This window comes from Drosophila ficusphila, unplaced genomic scaffold (genome assembly GCF_018152265.1).
Source record: "Drosophila ficusphila isolate 14025-0441.05 unplaced genomic scaffold, ASM1815226v1 contig_657, whole genome shotgun sequence".
Taxonomy (NCBI): Eukaryota; Metazoa; Arthropoda; class Insecta; order Diptera; family Drosophilidae; genus Drosophila; species Drosophila ficusphila.
The window spans coordinates 40,878-65,854 of NW_025064589.1; the positions used below are offsets into that span (position 1 = coordinate 40,878).

A 24,977-nucleotide genomic window follows, 5' to 3' on the forward strand; every position below is an offset into this window, starting at 1 on the left:
GATATGCATATGATTTTGTCAATAATATTAATAAATTAACCATATACATATGAAAATCAACATAAATATCAATTATATTAAGAAATATATCATATGTATATAAAAAAGTATGAAATATACCTATAAACTCTTAAGTAAATTAAGAGAAAGCCACAGTGTGGGCTCATCTAGTACAGAAAACACCCGATATCTAGATAGGGTGTTCAAAAACTATTATAGGTAGGCAGTGGTTGCCGACCCAAGTATTGTTCAAAACATATGATATGCATATGATTTTGTCAATAATATTAATAAATTAACCATATACATATGAAAATCAACATAAATATCAATTATATTAAGAAATATATCATATGTATATAAAAAAGTATGAAATATACCTATAAACTCTTAAGTAAATTAAGAGAAAGCCACAGTGTGGGCTCATCTAGTACAGAAAACACCCGATATCTAGATAGGGTGTTCAAAAACTATTATAGGTAGGCAGTGGTTGCCGACCCAAGTATTGTTCAAAACATATGATATGCATATGATTTTGTCAATAATATTAATAAATTAACCATATACATATGAAAATCAGCATAAATATCAATTATATTAAGAAATATATCATATGTATATAAAAAAGTATGAAATATACCTATAAACTCTTAAGTAAATTAAGAGAAAGCCACAGTGTGGGCTCATCTAGTACAGAAAACACCCGATATCTAGATAGGGTGTTCAAAAACTATTATAGGTAGGCAGTGGTTGCCGACCCAAGTATTGTTCAAAACATATGATATGCATATGATTTTGTCAATAATATAAATAAATTTACCATATACATATGAAAATCAGCATAAATATCAATTATATTAAGAAATATATCATATGTATATAAAAAAAGTATGAAATATACCTATAAACTCTTAAGTAAATTAAGAGAAAGCCACAGTGTGGGCTCATCTAGTACAGAAAACACCCGATATCTAGATAGGGTGTTCAAAAACTATTATAGGTAGGCAGTGGTTGCCGACCCAAGTATTGTTCAAAACATATGATATGCATATGATTTTGTCAATAATATAAATAAATTTACCATATACATATGAAAATCAGCATAAATATAAATTATATGAAGAAGTAATTCATATGTATATAAAAAGTACTGAATTCAATATTCTCTTAAGTTATTATAGGAGAATAACTGTAGGGTGGGTGGCAAGCCCAATTGAAAATGCCCGATTTCAAGACATCGATGCAAAAAACTACTATAGGATGGTCAGTGGATGTCCATCTAGAATTGATATAAATCTATGTATATAATATGATTTAGTCAATGTTGACAATATATATTATAATATTATCCGTATAAATTTGTTTCTTTATTCTTTTTGAATACGAGACTTGGCTGAGCGGACTAATATTATTAAAACTCAAGATAATAACGTTGAAACGTGCGCCAAGGTTATATATGTATATATATAATAACAATTGGTTTCCAATTATTATCGTTAATTTTTGGTGGCAGGCTAATATAATGTATATTAAATTAGTACCTGCCTTAAAATCGGACGCACTATATCGTTTGCCGGTATAGTGAGTTCAAATAAAATAATAATATTTTTTAATAATATTATTATTAAATAAATACTTATTTTTCATATGCGCTCGGTTTTATATTATATATCATTCGAGAGTTATATGGAAAAATGTTAAATTTTAAATTTAACATCAAAATACAAATGATTTAATTCAATATTTATATTGATTAAACAAAAATTGCAAATGTGTGGATACATAAATAATTATGTATGTTGAAATAAAATGATATTTTAGAATAAAATATTGTACATATAATAAAATTATAGTAGCAAATATATATTAAATAAAAATTATGTTATAAAATTATACATACATACGTATATTTATATATATGATGTAATGAATAATTCTTATAACATCTAAAACTTGTTATATTAGTGGCGAAACAAGTATAAAACAAAACATAAAAGAAGGATTACGAATGCTATACAAGTTTTGGCCGTAATCAAATTCAAAAAATAGAATATTAAAATAATAGATCTATAATATTTATATTGCATTATTTCTATTCGAAAATATGAATGAAATATGTAAAGAAAAACATTATTCTGGTTGATCCTGCCAGTAGTTATATGCTTGTCTCAAAGATTAAGCCATGCATGTCTAAGTACACACGAATTAAAAGTGAAACCGCAAAAGGCTCATTATATCAGTTATGGTTCCTTAGATCGTTAACAGTTACTTGGATAACTGTGGTAATTCTAGAGCTAATACATGCAATTAAAACATGAACCTTTATGGGACATGTGCTTTTATTAGGCTAAAACCAAGCGATCGCAAGATCGTTATATTGGTTGAACTCTAGATAACATGCAGATCGTATGGTCATGTACCGACGACAGATCTTTCAAATGTCTGCCCTATCAACTTTTGATGGTAGTATCTAGGACTACCATGGTTGCAACGGGTAACGGGGAATCAGGGTTCGATTCCGGAGAGGGAGCCTGAGAAACGGCTACCACATCTAAGGAAGGCAGCAGGCGCGTAAATTACCCACTCCCAGCTCGGGGAGGTAGTGACGAAAAATAACAATACAGGACTCATATCCGAGGCCCTGTAATTGGAATGAGTACACTTTAAATCCTTTAACAAGGACCAATTGGAGGGCAAGTCTGGTGCCAGCAGCCGCGGTAATTCCAGCTCCAATAGCGTATATTAAAGTTGTTGCGGTTAAAACGTTCGTAGTTGAACTTGTGCTTCATACGGGTAGTACAACTTACATTTGTGGTTAGTACTATACCTTTATGTATGTAAGCGTATTACCGGTGGAGTTCTTATATGTGATTAAGTACTTGTATTTTTTCATATGTTCCTCCTATTTAAAAACCTGCATTAGTGCTCTTAAACGAGTGTTATTGTGGGCCGGTACAATTACTTTGAACAAATTAGAGTGCTTAAAGCAGGCTTCAAATGCCTGAATATTCTGTGCATGGGATAATGAAATAAGACCTCTGTTCTGCTTTCATTGGTTTTCAGATCAAGAGGTAATGATTAATAGAAGCAGTTTGGGGGCATTAGTATTACGACGCGAGAGGTGAAATTCTTGGACCGTCGTAAGACTAACTTAAGCGAAAGCATTTGCCAAAGATGTTTTCATTAATCAAGAACGAAAGTTAGAGGTTCGAAGGCGATCAGATACCGCCCTAGTTCTAACCATAAACGATGCCAGCTAGCAATTGGGTGTAGCTACTTTTATGGCTCTCTCAGTCGCTTCCCGGGAAACCAAAGCTTTTGGGCTCCGGGGGAAGTATGGTTGCAAAGCTGAAACTTAAAGGAATTGACGGAAGGGCACCACCAGGAGTGGAGCCTGCGGCTTAATTTGACTCAACACGGGAAAACTTACCAGGTCCGAACATAAGTGTGTAAGACAGATTGATAGCTCTTTCTCGAATCTATGGGTGGTGGTGCATGGCCGTTCTTAGTTCGTGGAGTGATTTGTCTGGTTAATTCCGATAACGAACGAGACTCAAATATATTAAATAGATATCTTCAGGATTATGGTGTTGAAGCTTATATAGCCTTCATTCATGGTGGGCAGTAAAATGTTTATTGTGTTTGAATGTGTTTATGTAAGTGGAGCCGTACCTGTTGGTTTGTCCCATTATAAGGACACTAGCTTCTTAAATGGACAAATTGCGTCTAGCAATAATGAGATTGAGCAATAACAGGTCTGTGATGCCCTTAGATGTCCTGGGCTGCACCGCGCTACAATGAAAGTATCAACGTGTATTTCCTAGACCGAGAGGTCCGGGTAAACCGCTGAACCACTTTCATGCTTGGGATTGTGAACTGAAACTGTTCACATGAACTTGGAATTCCCAGTAAGTGTGAGTCATTAACTCGCATTGATTACGTCCCTGCCCTTTGTACACACCGCCCGTCGCTACTACCGATTGAATTATTTAGTGAGGTCTCCGGACGTGATCACTGTGACGCCTTGCGTGTTACGGTTGTTTCGCAAAAGTTGACCGAACTTGATTATTTAGAGGAAGTAAAAGTCGTAACAAGGTTTCCGTAGGTGAACCTGCGGAAGGATCATTATTGTATATAATATCTTTACCGTAAACAACAATAACTTGTTTTAATTATAAAATATATTTTTATAATATAACAAGATAAAATTGCCAAACAATTATATATTTATAAAAAAAGAAGTTCAATGAAAATTTGGATTAAATTTTTTTATAAATAAAATCAAGCAAACAAGAATAATAATCAAGCAAATTAAATTGTATTATAATATATTCACAAATTTATGTTTATATATTATAATATGAAACTTGCGTGTATATGGACCATAATATACACGCGTTGCGAATATGTATTGTTCATCATAGTTATGGGCATACATTGGCTAATGCAACAACCTAAAATGTTGAATGTTGTACCTGGTTTACTTCAGGTTAATGTTTTATATAAAAAACGCAATATTATATCACATTAAAATTATATGAAATTGTAAATTATCCAAGTAATAAATGGTATAATATTGTTTATATAAAACTAAGACATTTCGCAGCATTTCGTTTTAGGTATAAAAAAAAAGATTTATTGAAGGAATTGATATATGCCAGTAAAATGGTGTATTTTTAATTTCTTTCAATAAATTCATATTTGACAAATTGAAATAATAAATATAAAAACTCTAAGCGGTGGATCACTCGGCTCATGGGTCGATGAAGAACGCAGCAAACTGTGCGTCATCGTGTGAACTGCAGGACACATGAACATCGACATTTTGAACGCATATCGCAGTCCATGCTGTTATGGTACTTTAATTAATTTTTTAGTGCTGCTTGGACTACATATGGTTGAGGGTTGTAAGACTATGCTAATTAAGTTGTTTAGAAATTTGGTAATCAAATTTCTAAGCATATGGTATATTATTGGATAAAAATTTTAATTAAATATAATTATTATTTTTATTCATAATATTAAAATATCTATGGAAAACATTATCTCACATTATAAATAATTTGATTGTGAAAAACGAAGAAAAATATTTTCATTTTCAATCATATAATACTGAGGAATGTCTAGCATAAAAAATGTTTGAAATATTTTTCATCTAGAATTGTCTCTTATTAATGATTTAGTAAAATTGAAATCTTTTGTAAATGTTATTGTTCTTCGTTAAATTCGTTTAAAACTCATAACTAAATTAAAACTAATTAACGAAAAAAATTTTTATACGAATTCATTAAATGTTTCTCCATTATATAAATGTAAAGAATATATTGAAAAAAAAAATGTTATATACAACCTCAACTCATATGGGACTACCCCCTGAATTTAAGCATATTAATTAGGGGAGGAAAAGAAACTAACTAGGATTTTCTTAGTAGCGGCGAGCGAAAAGAAATCAGTTCAGCACTAAGTCACTTTGTCTATATGGCAAATGTGAGATGCAGTGTATGGAGCGTCAATATTCTAGTATGAGAAATTAACGATTTAAGTCCTTCTTAAATGAGGCCATTTACCCATAGAGGGTGCCAGGCCCGTATAACGTTAATGATTACTAGATGATGTTTCCAAAGAGTCGTGTTGCTTGATAGTGCAGCACTAAGTGGGTGGTAAACTCCATCTAAAACTAAATATAACCATGAGACCGATAGTAAACAAGTACCGTGAGGGAAAGTTGAAAAGAACTCTGAATAGAGAGTTAAATAGTACGTGAAACTGCTTAGAGGTTAAGCCCGATGAACCTGAATATCCATTATGGAAAATTCATCATTAAAATTGTAATATTTAAACAATATTATGATAATAGTGTGCATTTTTTCCATATAAGGACATTGTAATCTATTAGCATACAAAATTTATCATAAAATATGGCTTATAGTTTATTTAAATTAAAATGCTTGCGTTTTAACACAAAATAAATGTCATTAATTTGATAAAGTGCTGATAGATTTATATGATTACAGTGCGTTAATTTTTCGGAATTATATAATGGCATAATTATCAATGATTTTTGTGTTTATTATATGCACTTGTATGATTAACAATGCGAAAGATTCAGGATACCTTCGGGACCCGTCTTGAAACACGGACCAAGGAGTCTAACATATGTGCAAGTTATTGGGATATAAACCTAATAGCGTAATTAACTTGACTAATAATGGGATTAGTTTTTTAACTATTTATAGTTAATTAACACAATCCCGGGGCGTTCTATATAGTTATGTATAATGATATTTATATTATTTATGCCTCTAACTGGAACGTACCTTGAGCATATATGCTGTGACCCGAAAGATGGTGAACTATACTTGATCAGGTTGAAGTCAGGGGAAACCCTGATGGAAGACCGAAACAGTTCTGACGTGCAAATCGATTGTCAGAATTGAGTATAGGGGCGAAAGACCAATCGAACCATCTAGTAGCTGGTTCCTTCCGAAGTTTCCCTCAGGATAGCTGGTGCATTTTAATATTATATAAAATAATCTTATCTGGTAAAGCGAATGATTAGAGGCCTTAGGGTCGAAACGATCTTAACCTATTCTCAAACTTTAAATGGGTAAGAACCTTAACTTTCTTGATATGAAGTTTAAGGTTATGATATAATGTGCCCAGTGGGCCACTTTTGGTAAGCAGAACTGGCGCTGTGGGATGAACCAAACGTAATGTTACGGTGCCCAAATTAACAACTCATGCAGATACCATGAAAGGCGTTGGTTGCTTAAAACAGCAGGACGGTGATCATGGAAGTCGAAATCCGCTAAGGAGTGTGTAACAACTCACCTGCCGAAGCAACTAGCCCTTAAAATGGATGGCGCTTAAGTTGTATACCTATACATTACCGCTAAAGTAGATGATTTATATTACTTGTAATATAAATTTTGAAACTTTAGTGAGTAGGAAGGTACAATGGTATGCGTAGAAGTGTTTGGCGTAAGCCTGCATGGAGCTGCCATTGGTACAGATCTTGGTGGTAGTAGCAAATAATCGAATGAGACCTTGGAGGACTGAAGTGGAGAAGGGTTTCGTGTGAACAGTGGTTGATCACGAGTTAGTCGGTCCTAAGTTCAAGGCGAAAGCCGAAAATTTTCAAGTAAAAAACTAATGACTAAATAAATATATATACAAGCCAAAAATAATATACTTGAATAATTTTGAACGAAAGGGAATACGGTTCCAATTCCGTAACCTGTTGAGTATCCGTTTGTTATTAAATATGGGCCTCGTGCTCATCCTGGCAACAGGAACGACCATAAAGAAGCCGTCGAGAGATATCGGAAGAGTTTTCTTTTCTGTTTTATAGCCGTACTACCATGGAAGTCTTTCGCAGAGAGATATGGTAGATGGGCTAGAAGAGCATGACATATACTGTTGTGTCGATATTTTCTCCTCGGACCTTGAAAATTTATGGTGGGGACACGCAAACTTCTCAACAGGCCGTACCAATATCCGCAGCTGGTCTCCAAGGTGAAGAGTCTCTAGTCGATAGAATAATGTAGGTAAGGGAAGTCGGCAAATTAGATCCGTAACTTCGGGATAAGGATTGGCTCTGAAGATTGAGATAGTCGGGCTTGATTGGGAAACAATAACATGGTTTATGTGCTCGTTCTGGGTAAATAGAGTGTCTATCATTTATGGTGGTTACTTGTTCCCCGGATAGTTTAGTTACGTAGCCAATTGTGGAACTTTCTTGCTAAAATTTTTAAGAATACTAATTGGCTCAAACCGATTAGTTCTTATTAATTATAACGATTATCAATTAACAATCAATTCAGAACTGGCACGGACTTGGGGAATCCGACTGTCTAATTAAAACAAAGCATTGTGATGGCCCTAGCGGGTGTTGACACAATGTGATTTCTGCCCAGTGCTCTGAATGTCAAAGTGAAGAAATTCAAGTAAGCGCGGGTCAACGGCGGGAGTAACTATGACTCTCTTAAGGTAGCCAAATGCCTCGTCATCTAATTAGTGACGCGCATGAATGGATTAACGACGGACGTGTGTTTTCGACGTGCTCCATTAATTTGTGAATAACTTTTGATTCCGTGCGAATTAATTGCTAATTTTTAGCTTAAAATTCGCGGATTCGCCTAGCGATTAAAATCGTGTAATTTTCCGGTCGGAAAAGTGCGGTTTTCCTCGCGAAAACATCGTGTGAAAGTTTGCAAACAACAGCACGTGTTGGAAATTTTCCGCTGCAGCTTGTGTGTGTGGGTGAGTAGAGCACAGCTTATTCTCCCCTACTCCCAATGGAGGGCGCGCTCTCTGAGAGCGAGCTGTCGGCGAGCAGTCGGGCCAGCAGTCGGCCCAGTAGTGCTGCGAGTACGGCGAGGCGTCGGCGCGGAAAGAGAGGGAAGGCGACGACGAGCGCGGTGCCGAAACCGACGCAGCCGAAGCTGTTGGCGCTTGACGTCAACGAGCCTCTGCCGGCGCCGGTAGGTGTGTTGGAGGAGAGCCCATTCTCCTCTCTCGAGGTGGCGTTGGCCTCAGCCTCTGCCGCTGCCGCTGGCGTCGCTGCCCTTTCCGCTGCTTCCCCCGCTGCCGCCTCCGCTGCTGCTCCCGCTGCTTCCCCTGCTGCTGCTCCCGCTGCTTCCCCTGCTGCTGCCCCCGCTGCTGCCCCTGCCGCTGCCCCCGCTGCTGCCCCCGCTGTCGCCAGGGATTCTGGTGGAGCCGCAGCTGCCCCCCCTGTCCCCGTCTCCCCTCCCGTCGTCGCGTCCGTCCATGGTACGGTGGCCGAGCTGGCCAAGATCAAGGACGGATTCTTGGAAGAGGTTGTTGCGTCGAATTTATCGACCAAGCAGGCCTGCGCCATGATGCGGTGCCTGAACAGGTATGAGGGCCTGGTGCTTGCGCTCTCGGCGCGGAATGCAGCCTTGGAGGCTCTCCGCGACCAGCAGCGAATGCCGCCGCCGCCGCCCCCGAAGTCCGTCATGGCGCAGGCTGTGGTCCCCATGCCACCTGCTGGGTATGCAGCCGCATATCCCAGCCTGCCAGCGCCTCAAGCTGCTCCGGTGCCTGCCCCGCGGAAGCCACGCGAGACGTGGTCCGCCGTTGTGGTGAGCAAGGACCCGACAGTGAGCGGAAAAGAGGTTGCAGAAAAGGTGCGCAGGGAGATCGCCCCTTCGCTTGGCGTACGTCTGCATGAGGTGAGAGGGCTTGCGCGTGGCGGTGCCATCATCCGCACCCCCTCATCAGGCGAAATTCGCAAGGTTGTCGCAAACAAGAAGTTTGCAGAAGTTGGCCTGGAGATCAAGCAGAGCCCGGCGCAGCGACCCAAGGTGGTCGTTAGCAACGTCGACACTGCGACGAAGCCAGCCGACTTTATGAAGGACCTCTACAGGAACAACTTCGCGGAAGTAATGGATGTGGCCTCCTTTGAAAAGGCGGTACATCTCGAGAAGCCATGGTCTGCGGCTGACGGCGCCACAGTCAATGTGACGCTCGATGTCAACGCCGTGGCCCTTGAGGTGCTGGATGGTGCAAAGGCGTACATCGGCTGGTTCGCCTACAACTGCCGAGCCTTGGTGCGCACGTACGCCTGCCACAGGTGCGTCGGATTCGACCACAAGGTCGCCCAGTGCCGGTACAAGGAGAACGTGTGCCGCCAGTGCGGACAGAACGGCCACAGTGCGCGGAGTTGCACGAACCCGGTGGACTGCCGGAACTGCCGCTTCAAGGGGTATGCCTCGGGACACAATATGTTGTCCCCAAGCTGCCCAGTGTATGCGGCTGTGCTGGCGAGGGTGAATGCTAGACACTAATGTTTAGCATCATCCAGGCAAACTGTGGCCGAGGCCGAGCTGCGACGGTCGAGCTCGGAGTCCGATTGAGGGAATCAGGATTTCTGTTCGCACTTTTGCAGGAGCCATATCCAGACGTCGGGAGGATGGATGTGCTGCCTGAAGGAATGAGGATCTTCGCCGATCGGCGAGGGAAGGCAGCCATCCTAGTGGATCACCAGGATGTCATCTGTATGCCAGTGGAGCCCCTCACCACCGACCACGGCGTATGCGTGAGCGTTAAAGGGAGTTTTGGCTCAATCTTCCTTTGCTCCGTATATTGCCAATTCGACGCCGACCTAGACCCGTATCTCAGATACATGGATGCGGTCCTGCTGCAGGCCAGCAGAACGCCGTGCATCATGGGACTTGATGCGAATGCAGTATCCCCCATGTGGTTTAGCAAACTCTCTCGGCAGACCGAGGGGCAAGCTAACCGCACCCGGGGTGAACTGCTGTCTGAGTGGATGCTGGAGAAAGGAGTCGTCGCTCTTAACCAGCACAGTGAGGTGTTCACGTTCGATAGCGGCAGAGCCCGCAGTGATATCGACGTGACGATCGCCAACGAAGCAGCATCTATGTGGGCCACATATGAGTGGAGAGTGGGCGAGTGGGAGTTAAGTGATCACAACAGGATTACTGTTGTTGCCACACCAACTACCACGCGCGCAGTTGAGAGCATAGCTCCTGTGCCGTCCTGGAACTTCTCCACTGCTCGCTGGCGATTGTTCGAAGAGGAATTGGTGAGCCGGGCAGCCGGACTTTCGGAAGACTTCTCTGAATCGCCGTTGGACCAGCAAGTTTCTGCCCTGCGGCAAGTGGTGCACGAGGCGTGCGACCTTGCGCTGGGTAGGAAGACGCCGAGATCGCCTAGGAGGAGAGCACGTTGGTGGACCGCCGACCTCAGCTCTGCGCGCCGCGAAGTCAGAAGACTTCGGCGCAGGCTCCAGGACGCCCGCCGACGGGGCGACGTCGAAAGGACTGAGCTGCTTGTGGTCGAACTGAGGATCGCCTCAGCCGGCTACAAGAAGCTCATTCTGAAGGCGAAGGAGGACAGCTGGAGAAACTTCGTGGGAGAGAACGCAGACGATCCATGGGGGCGCGTCTACAAGATTTGCCGCGGTCGTAACAAACGCTCGGAGATTGGGTGTCTTCGCGTAAACGGCGAGCTGGTCACCGATTGGGGTGACTGTGCGCGAGTGCTCCTCCGTAACTTTTTCCCAGTTGCGGAGTCAGATGCACCGATTGCCTACGCGGAGACAGTCCCACCGGCGCTCGATGAATTCGAGGTTGACGCTTGTGTCGCCAGGTTGAAGAGCAGACGCTCGCCTGGCATGGACGGCATCAACGGCACGATCTGCAAGGCGGTCTGGCGCGCCATACCTCAATACCTCACGAGGCTATTTTCCCGGTGTATCCGGTCGGGGTACTTTCCCAGCGAGTGGAAGTGTCCACGCGTAGTGGCGCTACTCAAGGGACCCGACAAGGACAAGTGCGAGCCATCCTCGTACAGGGGAATCTGTCTGCTGCCCGTTTTCGGCAAGGTGCTTGAGGGAATCATGGTGAATCGCGTTAGAGAAGTTCTTCCGGAAGGCTGCAGATGGCAGTTTGGATTTCGCCGAGGACGATGTGTGGAGGAAGCTTGGAGACACGTAAAGAGCAGTGTCGCCGCCAGCACGGCGCGATACGTGCTTGGACTTTTCGTGGACTTCAAAGGAGCTTTCGACAACGTCGAATGGTGCGCTGCACTGCGCCGATTGGCCGAGTTGGGATGCCGGGAAATGAGCTTGTGGCGAAGCTTCTTCTCCGGCCGAAGAGCAGTGATCCGAAGCAGTGTTGGTACCGTGGACGTACCAGTCACTAGAGGTTGCCCGCAGGGGTCAATCAGTGGCCCATTTATTTGGGATCTACTGATGGATGTACTGCTACAGCGCCTTGAGCCGTACTGCGCACTCAGCGCGTACGCGGATGACCTGCTTCTTCTCATCGAGGGAAACTCCCGACTCGCGCTTGAAGAAAAAGGAGCGCAACTAATGTCCATTGTTGAAACGTGGGGAGCAGAAATTGGTGTAACCGTTTCCACCAGCAAGACGGTGGTTATGCTGCTGAAGGGCAACATGGCGCGTACGCCATTGGTAAGATTTGCGGGAGCAAGCTTGCCGTATGTCCGCAGCTGCCGGTACCTTGGCATCAAAGTCAGTGAGCGCATGAGCTTCATGGTGCACATCACCTCGCTCAGAATGCGGATCACGGGAGTTGTTGGAGCATTGGCGCGTGTGCTTCGAGCCGACTGGGGCCTCAGTCCTCGAGCCAAGCGGACCATATATGCCGGACTCTTAGCACCCTGTGTGCTCTTTGGTGCCTCGGTATGGTATGTCAGTACGACGAGGCAAATAGTGGCCAGGAGGCGACTTATTGCCTGCCAAAGGCTGATCCTACTAGGAAGTCTTCCGGTATGCCGAACAGTGTCTTCCCTGGCACTGCAGGTTCTTGCTGGAGCTCCCCCGCTTGACTTAGCAGCAATGAAAATTGCTGTTAAGTTCAAGCTGAAGCGTGGATACCCGTTGGAGGAATACGACTGGCTCTACGGCGAAGACCTTTCAGGTCTAAGCTGGAAGCAGAGAATGGAGCGGATTGACGAGTGTCTATTGCGTGATTGGCAGGACAGATGGGATGATGTGGACTCCCCAGGACGGGTGACCCACAATTTCATCCCCAATGTCAGCCTCGTCCATCGAAATCCCAATTTTGGGTTTTCGATGCGCATGGGATTCCTGCTTACAGGGCACGGGTCGTTGAACGCATTTCTGCATAGCAGAGCTCTTAGCGATACCGCCGCATGCTCATGTGGCGATCCTAACGAGGATTGGGAGCACATCCTTTGTGCTTGCCCCCACTATGCAGATTTGCGCGACCTCAATGGACTTGGTGTGCAGCGCGTTGGCGAAACCTGGACATTTGGACGGATTCTGGAGGACGAGGACAGGACTCGGAGGCTGAAGGAGTTTGCTGAGGAAGTTTTCACCAGGAGAGGGAGGAACTCATAGTTCCTTTTTTGCTCACGCCGTGTGGTTAGCGGAGAAGAATACTGCCACAGCCCACCATTGCTTGTCGTAGGAGGCGACTAATATGGCATGGGCACTCTATCCGGGCTTGTCGGAGCCAAAAGGGAGGGTCCACCGAACCCTGCATTTCGGTACCACGGGTTGAGCAGTGCCTTCCAAGGCTGCTCATTGAGGTCGGCCCCCTTGTGGGAGTATCGTGGTGGCTGTGGTTGATACCTATATCGCGGGTAGAACTTTCAAGTTCGACGAAGAGTTGCGTATATACGACTCGGGTGCTGTGACCCTAAGATCAGAAGAGATTTTAGATAGATCTCGCTCCTCAGCAAGGGGGAGTGTTTGCCCGACAAGCACACACTCGAATTGCTACCGGGATAGTTGCTACGTACATAGCTGTAGCTTCTATTTTGGGGCGTTGGTCTGGCGCTTAATCTAGACACATGCACTATATACATGGGTATATAAGAGTGTCGTGGCTGTACTCCCTTCAATGTGGAACACGCCACGTTAAATAAAACTCGGAGGGATCCGATCCACACCTGTCCCTATCTACTATCTAGCGAAACCACAGCCAAGGGAACGGGCTTGGAATAATTAGCGGGGAAAGAAGACCCTTTTGAGCTTGACTCTAATCTGGCAGTGTAAGGAGACATAAGAGGTGTAGAATAAGTGGGAGATATTAGGCTTCGGTTTGATATCGCCAATGAAATACCACTACTCTTATTGTTTCCTTACTTACTTGATTAAATGGAACGTGTATCATTTCCTAGCCATTATACGGATATATTTATTATATCTTATGGTATTGGGTTTTGATGCAAGCTTCTTGATCAAAGTATCACGAGTTTGTTATATAATCGCAAACAAATTCTTTAATAAAACGATGCATTTATGTATTTTTGATTTGAAAATTTGGTATAACTCCAATTACTCAGGTATGATCCAATTCAAGGACATTGCCAGGTAGGGAGTTTGACTGGGGCGGTACATCTCTCAAATAATAACGGAGGTGTCCCAAGGCCAGCTCAGTGCGGACAGAAACCACACATAGAGCAAAAGGGCAAATGCTGACTTGATCTCGGTGTTCAGTACACACAGGGACAGCAAAAGCTCGGCCTATCGATCCTTTTGGTTTAAAGAGTTTTTAACAAGAGGTGTCAGAAAAGTTACCATAGGGATAACTGGCTTGTGGCGGCCAAGCGTTCATAGCGACGTCGCTTTTTGATCCTTTGATGTCGGCTCTTCCTATCATTGTGAAGCAAAATTCACCAAGCGTTGGATTGTTCACCCATGCAAGGGAACGTGAGCTGGGTTTAGACCGTCGTGAGACAGGTTAGTTTTACCCTACTAATGACAAAACGTTGTTGCGACAGCATTCCTGCGTAGTACGAGAGGAACCGCAGGTACGGACCAATGGCACAATACTTGTTCGAGCGAACAGTGGTATGACGCTACGTCCGTTGGATTATGCCTGAACGCCTCTAAGGTCGTATCCGTGCTGGACTGCAATGATAAATAAGGGGCAATTTGCATTGTATGGCTTCTAAACCATTTAAAGTTTATAATTCATTTTATAAACGACAATGGATGTGATGCCAATGTAATTTGTAACATAGTAAATTGGGAGGATCTTCGATCACCTGATGCCGCGCTAGTTACATATAAAAACATTATTTAATACAATGACAAAGCCTAGAATCAATTGTAAACGACTTTTGTAACAGGCAAGGTGTTGTAAGTGGTTGAGCAGCTGCCATACTGCGATCCACTGAAGCTTATCCTTTGCTTGATGATTCGATATTTAATAAAATAACGAAATGGAAAGAATATTATAATTATTAAATTTATTTTGATAATTATAATTTTGGATTTTTGGGGAATCCAAAGAAAAAGGTAGCCAAAAAGTACTCGTCATATTATTAGTGACGCATATAAGATCATGTCAAAGTAAAAGAAACAAAGTAATGTTTGAGATTAACTATGAATCCACTTTTACGGTAGCCAAATGTCCCGTCATATTATTAGTGACGCATATAAGATCATGTCAAAGTAAAAGAAACAAAGTAATGTTTGAGATTAACTATGAATCCACTTTTACGGTAGCCAAATGTTCCGTCATATTATTAGTGACGCATATAAGATCATGTCAAAGTAAAAGAAACAAAGTAATGTTTGAGATTAACTATGAATCCACTTTTACGGTAGCCAAATGTCCCGTCATATTATTAGTGACGCATATAAGATCATGTCAAAGTAAAAGAAACAAAGTAATGTTTGAGATTAACTATGAATCCACTTTTACGGTAGCCAAATGTTCCGTCATATTATTAGTGACGCATATAAGATCATGTCAAAGTAAAAGAAACAAAGTAATGTTTGAGATTAACTATGAATCCACTTTTACGGTAGCCAAATGTTCCGTCATATTATTAGTGACGCATATAAGATCATGTCAAAGTAAAAGAAACAAAGTAATGTTTGAGATTAACTATGAATCCACTTTTACGGTAGCCAAATGTTCCGTCATATTATTAGTGACGCATATAAGATCATGTCAAAGTAAAAGAAACAAAGTAATGTTTGAGATTAACTATGAATCCACTTTTACGGTAGCCAAATGTTCCGTCATATTATTAGTGACGCATATAAGATCATGTCAAAGTAAAAGAAACAAAGTAATGTTTGAGATTAACTATGAATCCACTTTTACGGTAGCCAAATGTTCCGTCATATTATTAGTGACGCATATAAGATCATGTCAAAGTAAAAGAAACAAAGTAATGTTTGAGATTAACTATGAATCCACTTTTACGGTAGCCAAATGTTCCGTCATATTATTAGTGACGCATATAAGATCATGTCAAAGTAAAAGAAACAAAGTAATGTTTGAGATTAACTATGAATCCACTTTTACGGTAGCCAAATGTTCCGTCATATTATTAGTGACGCATATAAGATCATGTCAAAGTAAAAGAAACAAAGTAATGTTTGAGATTAACTATGAATCCACTTTTACGGTAGCCAAATGTCCCGTCATATTATTAGTGACGCATATAAGATCATGTCAAAGTAAAAGAAACAAAGTAATGTTTGAGATTAACTATGAATCCACTTTTACCGTAGCCAAATATTCCGTCATATTATTAGTGACGCATATAAGATCATGTCAAAGTAAAAGAAACAAAGTAATGTTTGAGATTAACTATGAATCCACTTTTACGGTAGCCAAATGTCCCGTCATATTATTAGTGACGCATATAAGATCATGTCAAAGTAAAAGAAACAAAGTAATGTTTGAGATAACTATATATAAACCTCTTTACGGTAACCAAGAGTCTCGTCACATTAATAATAATAGTTAATGAATGTATAGCCATATAGATGATTGGTGACCGGTAATGAATAAAAAAAAAAACCTATATTTAATATATCTATAAATAATACATATTATTTGCGGAATCGTTCATATAATATTATACTATGATATAATATTATTAAAATAGGTAATTAATTTATTATTACGATATAAGTCACCCTGACTAACAAAAGATTTTTTAAAATACACAATTGAATGGCGGGAGTAACTGTAACTTTTAAAGTGTAGTTCAATGCCTTGTTAATCAATTAGTAATGTTCATCAATAAATTAATCAAATTCCTACTGTCCCGAAGAATTGCTACTGGGATAAAATTAAATTAAACCAACGCGGCTGGTGCTCACACTAAACACTTTTTTTCCATTAAAAATCATTATAGGTAGGCAAGGCAGTTTTGCCGATCAAAGTATTCTTCAAAATATATGAAATTATGATATCCGATATATATATATATATATATATGATATCAATAATATAAATAAATTTACCATATACATATGAAAATCAGCATAAATATCAATTATATTAAGAAATATATCATATGTATATAAAAAAGTATGAAATATACCTATAAACCCTTAAGTAAATTAAGAGAAAGCCACAGTGTGGGCTCATCTAGTACTGAAAACACCCGATATCTAGATAGGGTGTTCAAAAACTATTATAGGTAGGCAGTGGTTGCCGACCCAAGTATTGTTCAAAACATATGATATGCATATGATTTTGTCAATAATATTAATAAATTAACCATATACATATGAAAATCAGCATAAATATCAATTATATTAAGAAATATATCATATGTATATAAAAAAGTATGAAATATACCTATAAACTCTTAAGTAAATTAAGAGAAAGCCACAGTGTGGGCTCATCTAGTACTGAAAACACCCGATATCTAGATAGGGTGTTCAAAAACTATTATAGGTAGGCAGTGGTTGCCGACCCAAGTATTGTTCAAAACATATGATATGCATATGATTTTGTCAATAATATTAATAAATTAACCATATACATATGAAAATCAGCATAAATATCAATTATATTAAGAAATATATCATATGTATATAAAAAAGTATGAAATATACCTATAAACTCTTAAGTAAATTAAGAGAAAGCCACAGTGTGGGCTCATCTAGTACAGAAAACACCCGATATCTAGATAGGGTGTTCAAAAACTATTATAGGTAGGCAGTGGTTGCCGACCCAAGTATTGTTCAAAACATATGATATGCATATGATTTTGTCAATAATATTAATAAATTAACCATATACATATGAAAATCAGCATAAATATCAATTATATTAAGAAATATATCATATGTATATAAAAAAGTATGAAATATACCTATAAACTCTTAAGTAAATTAAGAGAAAGCCACAGTGTGGGCTCATCTAGTACAGAAAACACCCGATATCTAGATAGGGTGTTCAAAAACTATTATAGGTAGGCAGTGGTTGCCGACCCAAGTATTGTTCAAAACATATGATATGCATATGATTTTGTCAATAATATAAATAAATTTACCATATACATATGAAAATCAGCATAAATATAAATTATATGAAGAAGTAATTCATATGTATATAAAAAGTACTGAATTCAATATTCTCTTAAGTTATTATAGGAGAATAACTGTAGGGTGGGTGGCAAGCCCAATTGAAAATGCCCGATTTCAAGACATCGATGCAAAAAACTACTATAGGATGGTCAGTGGATGTCCATCTAGAATTGATATAAATCTATGTATATAATATGATTTAGTCAATGTTGACAATATATATTATAATATTATCCGTATAAATTTGTTTCTTTATTCTTTTTGAATACGAGACTTGGCTGAGCGGACTAATATTATTAAAACTCAAGATAATAACGTTGAAACGTGCGCCAAGGTTATATATGTATATATATAATAACAATTGGTTTCCAATTATTATCGTTAATTTTTGGTGGCAGGCTAATATAATGTATATTAAATTAGTACCTGCCTTAAAATCGGACGCACTATATCGTTTGCCGGTATAGTGAGTTCAAATAAAATAATAATATTTTTTAATAATATTATTATTAAATAAATACTTATTTTTCATATGCGCTCGGTTTTATATTATATATCATTCGAGAGTTATATGGAAAAATGTTAAATTTTAAATTTAACATCAAAATACAAATGATTTAATTCAATATTTATATTGATTAAACAAAAATTGCAAATGTGTGGATACATAAATAATTATGTATGTTGAAATAAAATGATATTTTAGAATAAAATATTGTACATATAATAAAATTATAGTAGCAAATATATATTAAATAAAAATTATGTTATAAAATTATACATACATACGTATATTTATATATATGATGTAATGAATAATTCTTATAACATCTAAAACTTGTTATATTAGTGGCGAAACAAGTATAAAACAAAACATAAAAGAAGGATTACGAATGCTATACAAGTTTTGGCCGTAATCAAATTCAAAAAATAGAATATTAAAATAATAGATCTATAATATTTATATTGCATTATTTCTATTCGAAAATATGAATGAAATATGTAAAGAAAAACATTATTCTGGTTGATCCTGCCAGTAGTTATATGCTTGTCTCAAAGATTAAGCCATGCATGTCTAAGTACACACGAATTAAAAGTGAAACCGCAAAAGGCTCATTATATCAGTTATGGTTCCTTAGATCGTTAACAGTTACTTGGATAACTGTGGTAATTCTAGAGCTAATACATGCAATTAAAACATGAACCTTTATGGGACATGTGCTTTTATTAGGCTAAAACCAAGCGATCGCAAGATCGTTATATTGGTTGAACTCTAGATAACATGCAGATCGTATGGTCATGTACCGACGACAGATCTTTCAAATGTCTGCCCTATCAACTTTTGATGGTAGTATCTAGGACTACCATGGTTGCAACGGGTAACGGGGAATCAGGGTTCGATTCCGGAGAGGGAGCCTGAGAAACGGCTACCACATCTAAGGAAGGCAGCAGGCGCGTAAATTACCCACTCCCAGCTCGGGGAGGTAGTGACGAAAAATAACAATACAGGACTCATATCCGAGGCCCTGTAATTGGAATGAGTACACTTTAAATCCTTTAACAAGGACCAATTGGAGGGCAAGTCTGGTGCCAGCAGCCGCGGTAATTCCAGCTCCAATAGCGTATATTAAAGTTGTTGCGGTTAAAACGTTCGTAGTTGAACTTGTGCTTCATACGGGTAGTACAACTTACATTTGTGGTTAGTACTATACCTTTATGTATGTAAGCGTATTACCGGTGGAGTTCTTATATGTGATTAAGTACTTGTATTTTTTCATATGTTCCTCCTATTTAAAAACCTGCATTAGTGCTCTTAAACGAGTGTTATTGTGGGCCGGTACAATTACTTTGAACAAATTAGAGTGCTTAAAGCAGGCTTCAAATGCCTGAATATTCTGTGCATGGGATAATGAAATAAGACCTCTGTTCTGCTTTCATTGGTTTTCAGATCAAGAGGTAATGATTAATAGAAGCAGTTTGGGGGCATTAGTATTACGACGCGAGAGGTGAAATTCTTGGACCGTCGTAAGACTAACTTAAGCGAAAGCATTTGCCAAAGATGTTTTCATTAATCAAGAACGAAAGTTAGAGGTTCGAAGGCGATCAGATACCGCCCTAGTTCTAACCATAAACGATGCCAGCTAGCAATTGGGTGTAGCTACTTTTATGGCTCTCTCAGTCGCTTCCCGGGAAACCAAAGCTTTTGGGCTCCGGGGGAAGTATGGTTGCAAAGCTGAAACTTAAAGGAATTGACGGAAGGGCACCACCAGGAGTGGAGCCTGCGGCTTAATTTGACTCAACACGGGAAAACTTACCAGGTCCGAACATAAGTGTGTAAGACAGATTGATAGCTCTTTCTCGAATCTATGGGTGGTGGTGCATGGCCGTTCTTAGTTCGTGGAGTGATTTGTCTGGTTAATTCCGATAACGAACGAGACTCAAATATATTAAATAGATATCTTCAGGATTATGGTGTTGAAGCTTATATAGCCTTCATTCATGGTGGGCAGTAAAATGTTTATTGTGTTTGAATGTGTTTATGTAAGTGGAGCCGTACCTGTTGGTTTGTCCCATTATAAGGACACTAGCTTCTTAAATGGACAAATTGCGTCTAGCAATAATGAGATTGAGCAATAACAGGTCTGTGATGCCCTTAGATGTCCTGGGCTGCACGCGCGCTACAATGAAAGTATCAACGTGTATTTCCTAGACCGAGAGGTCCGGGTAAACCGCTGAACCACTTTCATGCTTGGGATTGTGAACTGAAACTGTTCACATGAACTTGGAATTCCCAGTAAGTGTGAGTCATTAACTCGCATTGATTACGTCCCTGCCCTTTGTACACACCGCCCGTCGCTACTACCGATTGAATTATTTAGTGAGGTCTCCGGACGTGATCACTGTGACGCCTTGCGTGTTACGGTTGTTTCGCAAAAGTTGACCGAACTTGATTATTTAGAGGAAGTAAAAGTCGTAACAAGGTTTCCGTAGGTGAACCTGCGGAAGGATCATTATTGTATATAATATCTTTACCGTAAACAACAATAACTTGTTTTAATTATAAAATATATTTTTATAATATAACAAGATAAAATTGCCAAACAATTATATATTTATAAAAAAAGAAGTTCAATGAAAATTTGGATTAAATTTTTTTATAAATAAAATCAAGCAAACAAGAATAATAATCAAGCAAATTAAATTGTATTATAATATATTCACAAATTTATGTTTATATATTATAATATGAAACTTGCGTGTATATGGACCATAATATACACGCGTTGCGAATATGTATTGTTCATCATAGTTATGGGCATACATTGGCTAATGCAACAACCTAAAATGTTGAATGTTGTACCTGGTTTACTTCAGGTTAATGTTTTATATAAAAAACGCAATATTATATCACATTAAAATTATATGAAATTGTAAATTATCCAAGTAATAAATGGTATAATATTGTTTATATAAAACTAAGACATTTCGCAGCATTTCGTTTTAGGTATAAAAAAAAGATTTATTGAAGGAATTGATATATGCCAGTAAAATGGTGTATTTTTAATTTCTTTCAATAAATTCATATTTGACAAATTGAAATAATAAATATAAAAACTCTAAGCGGTGGATCACTCGGCTCATGGGTCGATGAAGAACGCAGCAAACTGTGCGTCATCGTGTGAACTGCAGGACACATGAACATCGACATTTTGAACGCATATCGCAGTCCATGCTGTTATGGTACTTTAATTAATTTTTTAGTGCTGCTTGGACTACATATGGTTGAGGGTTGTAAGACTATGCTAATTAAGTTGTTTAGAAATTTGGTAATCAAATTTCTAAGCATATGGTATATTATTGGATAAAAATTTTAATTAAATATAATTATTATTTTTGTTTGGAGATTTCTCTCTGATGTTCGTGTAAAGCGGGGATCGGGGCGTAAATAAAGCTTTCTCGCTCAGGCGAATTCGGTCGCCGATCTCCCGCTCATTACTTTATGTTAGCATAAGAGAATTATATGAAATTAAAGTCAGTTGAAAATCGAACTCCTTATCGTGCGCATCGCCGCAACTCTCGTCTTTTTCGCTATTCGCCTAATAAACCATCGCAAAACAGAAAATAACCACTGCAATCACAAGTTCTCGCGTTTGTCGTCAATAAAAAAGCTTATTGTTTTTCATGGTGACCCCGACGTGATCAGCAGTTGGTTTTTCGTTCTTTTCGCATTTTTTTTCTGGTGTGTGACAACAATTAAAAAAAAAAAAAAAAACCAAAAACAGTTCTCCGCGTCGGCTTAAAATATATAAAGTGCCAATAAATAATATTTATCGTCGTTGGACTTTGCTGCTGAAGAAGCCTTGTCGTCGCTGCCGCTGGAGAAAATTTTGTTGTTGCTGCCAAGAAGCCCTTTTCGTCGTCGCCGCTGGAGAAGATTGATCGGACCCTATATACCCAGGCATATGGATACCAAAAGGGAAGTCGCTGATCAGACCGAATCGGCCAGCCAGATAGTGAGCATTCTAACCAAAAAATTTGATTTTCGCATGCACTAACAACTTTGATTCGAATATATATTATATTGATATACCCATATATTTATATTAAACTGAAAGTGAATCGCTTTGGACCTTTATAAATAAATATTCGTTGACCCAATAAGTGCAAATTAAACCCCCCAATTTGTCGTAGAGAGCACCAATTTAGGGTTAAAAATTAAGGCCGAAAATAAAGTGATTTAATAGTGCATCGAGTGAACTATTGTGCAAAGAAAATCGCGGAAAAAACTTGTGCGCGCATTTTTCATTACCAAATTTGCCGCGCTTTTCCGCCATTTTCCCAAGCCTTAGCGCCATTTCCCGCGCTTCTGCATCCCGCTTATATATTCGTTGCCCTTATATATCGGTCAGTGCATCATTTTCCGCTAGTCGGCATTTCCAAAGAGTGAGCCGCCAGCCACATACAGACATACACACACACGCACTCTCACCCACGCAGCGCTGCCAGTGTTTTTGATCTCGCTTTCGCGCTTTTCGTTTTTGGTCGCTGGACTATTGCGAGCGTTTTTTGTGTTATCGCTGTGTTTCGGTATTTGCGCTGAGCGTGTGCTCCTCTACAATTTGTGCGTGGGGCTTATTAGTTCCGTAAGGAATTAATAAATTAATTATTATTCTTCTAAACGACTTCGTTAAATTTGTTCGACAAATCCCCTACACTGCAGACGTTCGGCATATACCACTCGTTTATTTTTTTATTTGTTTCAATAATAAAAAATAAAATAAAATTTTTTATTTTAATTTTGTTTTTTTTTGAATAAAAAACTAAATTCCCAGCCTTCGATTGTCAACCAAATTTAATTAAATAACAAATCAAAATGAGCAACAAGGAAATCGAAGCGCTAAAAAATAAACGAGACGGAATTATGCGAAGTATATCCCGAACTCAACAGTATTTGAATGAGGGTAGATTATCTCTGAATCCTGTCGAATTGGAATGTCGTTTAGAAATTTTAAGTTCGCACATCGAAAATGCTTCGACAATCCAAAACCAAATCGAAGCGAGAGACCCGGAGGATTTGTTTCGGGAAGAATTGGAAGAGACTGCTGTATTGGCCAAGTCCCTGCTAATTTCTTTAATAAACAAAACCAGGCGTACGTGCGTCGATGAATCCGCTCCACCGGCAAGGCGCACTCCCCAATGCCGCCTGCCGAGCGTGTCTCTTCCAACATTTAGCGGAAAGCACTCCGAATTTAAAAACTTCATAAGCCTTTTCGAAACGTTTGTCGACAAAGATGACACTCTGCACGATATCGAAAAATTTAACCATTTGATATCGTGTCTAGCTGGAGACGCTTTAGGCACAGTCAGGGCATTTCAAGTCACCGCGGCTAACTATCCCAAGGCCCTGGCTAGCCTGAAGCGGGTGTACGATAATGATTGTCTGATTTTCTTCGACAATATATCGACACTTTTTAATCTGCCAAAAATGTCCCAGCCATCAGCTACAGCCTTGAGAAACCTGATCGACACAGTCAGAGCTCTGTATGATTCGTTGCTATCCATTGGGGATGACAAACGTATAACGAATGCCATCCTCATTCATCTAATCATGAGCAAAGTCGATGCAGGGACAAAAAGAAAGTGGGAAGAACAGTTGGACTATACTTCGCTTCCGCTTTGGAGCGAATGTGAGTCGGCTCTGGACAGGCGATACCAACACATGGTCGCCGAAGAGGCTTCCAAGCCGAAAAATGTTCAGCCAAGCCAGACTATTCCGAAGAAGAATGGAAATAAAAGTTTTTCATTGATCGCTGCCAGGGACGACGCTTCTTTATGTGTGTTTTGTACATCAGCAGAGCATCAAGTAGGAAACTGCGCTTCTTTCGCAGCTCTAACAGTGCAGCAGAGGTTCGATTTTGCCAAGAAAGTGCCCTTATGCATTAACTGCCTTCGCAAGGGTCACACGGTGAAGAAATGCAAATCGAACAGGTGCAGGGTGTGCAAATCTTCACACCACACTTTGCTGCACATATACTCGCCTAAGACAAATCTCGCGTTGCCGCCTCCTCCTCAGCCCACGCTCATGCAAGAGACTCCATCCACTTCACATGTTTTGCATGCGACTGCTTCGGATAGAGTCATTCTTGCCACAGCTATCGTGAGCGTATTATCGAAAAGTGGCGAATTTGTTGTGGCTCGAGCGTTGCTTGACTCTGGTTCACAAATAAATTTTGTGACCGACGAGCTCGCTCAGAGACTACAAATTAAAAGAGAGGATGTGTGTATGAGCTTGCGGGGCATTGGTCAAACTAATGCCCAAGCAACAAAGAAAATAAATACAATAGTGAAGTCGCGAGTAGGGAGCAGCCAGTTGTCGTCCGATTTTTATATTTTAAAGAATATTTCTGGTTATCATCCGGATCAAGCGGTGAACACCAGCGGGTGGAGGGTGCCGGAAAATATTAAATTGGCAGATCCATTCTTCTTCAAGCCCCAAAAAATAGACATGCTTATCGGCGCAGATTCATTTTTTGAAATTCTGTCAGTCGGCCAGATAAAGCAGGGGCCTGAACTTCCCATCTTACAAAAAACTGTTCTCGGCTGGATAGTGTCAGGGAGATGTACCTCGGAAACCAAAATTAAGGCAGAA

General features: G+C 39.7%; 4 non-coding genes and 1 pseudogene across 4 annotated transcripts; all 5 read left to right on the forward strand.

Moving 5' to 3' along the window:
- Positions 1-2,132: 2,132 nt before the first annotated feature.
- Positions 2,133-4,128, forward strand: LOC122320614. Its single transcript, XR_006245731.1, has one exon. It is a non-coding gene; the product is annotated as a small subunit ribosomal RNA (ribosomal RNA).
- A 600-nt stretch (positions 4,129-4,728) lies between these two features.
- On the forward strand, positions 4,729-4,908 carry LOC122320630. Its single transcript, XR_006245741.1, has one exon. It is a non-coding gene; the product is annotated as a 5.8S ribosomal RNA (ribosomal RNA).
- Positions 4,909-5,346: 438 nt separating this feature from the next.
- LOC122320622 lies at positions 5,347-14,687 on the forward strand (annotated as a pseudogene).
- A 4,157-nt stretch (positions 14,688-18,844) lies between these two features.
- On the forward strand, positions 18,845-20,841 carry LOC122320612. Its single transcript, XR_006245729.1, has one exon. It is a non-coding gene; the product is annotated as a small subunit ribosomal RNA (ribosomal RNA).
- Positions 20,842-21,440: 599 nt separating this feature from the next.
- Positions 21,441-21,620, forward strand: LOC122320607. Its single transcript, XR_006245724.1, has one exon. It is a non-coding gene; the product is annotated as a 5.8S ribosomal RNA (ribosomal RNA).
- The last annotated feature ends 3,357 nt before the right edge of the window (positions 21,621-24,977 follow it).